Genomic DNA, 1,131 nt, shown 5'->3' with positions numbered 1-1,131 from the left:
GGACTGAAATCTAAGTATTTCCCCCGAACCATTGTGAGATAGTTCTTTGGGTTCGGGTTCATACTTTGATCATGGTTCCTAGTGATCCATGCATTGGCATAGAACTCTTGAACCATCAATATTCCGACTTGTTGCATGGGATTGGTTATGACTTCCCAACCTCTTCTTTGGATTTCATGTCGGATTTCCGGATACTCATTCTTTTTGAGCTTGAAAGGGACCTCGGGGATCACCTTCTTCTTTGCCACAACATCATAGAAGTGGTCTTGGTGGCTCTTGGAGATGAATCTCTCCTTCTCCCATGACTCAGAAGTGGAAGTTTTTGCCTTCCCTTTTCCTTTTCTTGAGGAAACTCCGGTCTTGGGTGCCATTGATGGTGAATGAAAAATAAAAAGCTTAGGCTTTTTACCACACCAAACTTAAAATTTGCTCGTCCCGAGCAAAAAAAGAAAAAAGAGAAGAAGAAGAAGAAGATGGAGGTGAGGGAGGGGAGATGGATTCGGCTATATGGGTGGGGTTGGGTGGGAAAGAGGAGGTTGATGTAAATGGTGAATGGGGTGATTGATGAAGAAGATTGGGAATTGTGACATGGGGAATTCAAATCACAAAAATAGGATTAGGAGGGAAGGTGGGAATATGGTAGGTGGGGATCCTGTGGGGTCCACAGATCCTGAGGTGAAAAGAAATACCATTCCTTCTCCATATAGGCATGAAAAATGCCTTCATGCATCATTCTGGCGTTCAAACGCCCATTGGTGCATGTTCTGGGCGTTCAACGCCCATGTGATGCATGTTTCTGGCGTTGAACGCCAGTTTCATGCTTGTTCATGGCGTTCAGCGCCAGTTTGTCCTCTCTGTGCACCATCCTGGCGTTTAACGCCAGGTTGTAGCTTGTTTTGGGCGTTCAGCACCAGAAAGATGCTCTGTTCTGGCGTTGAACGCCAGCCAGATGCATCTTCTGGGCGTTGAACGCCAGCCCGTGCGTCCTCTAGGGTGAAAATTTTTTTTTCTTCTGTTTTTGACTCTGTTTTTAATTTCTTTGATTTTTTCGTGACTCCTCATGATCATGTAACCTAATTAAACACAAAAATAACAAAGAAACAAAATAAAATAAAATTAGATAAATAAAAT

General features: G+C 43.4%; 1 protein-coding gene across 1 annotated transcript in view; it reads right to left on the bottom strand.

Moving 5' to 3' along the window:
* The window catches only part of LOC107458395 (uncharacterized), a 24,975-nt gene that overhangs the window by 7,308 nt on the left and 16,536 nt on the right, over positions 1 to 1,131 (bottom strand). The gene's annotated exons all lie outside the window — the stretch shown is intronic.

The sequence above is a fragment of the Arachis duranensis genome, chromosome 7 (assembly GCF_000817695.3).
Source record: "Arachis duranensis cultivar V14167 chromosome 7, aradu.V14167.gnm2.J7QH, whole genome shotgun sequence".
In the NCBI taxonomy this organism is placed as follows: Eukaryota; Viridiplantae; Streptophyta; class Magnoliopsida; order Fabales; family Fabaceae; genus Arachis; species Arachis duranensis.
Note: the sequence above shows the minus strand (reverse complement) of the source record. Positions and strands in the feature narration are given on the sequence as shown.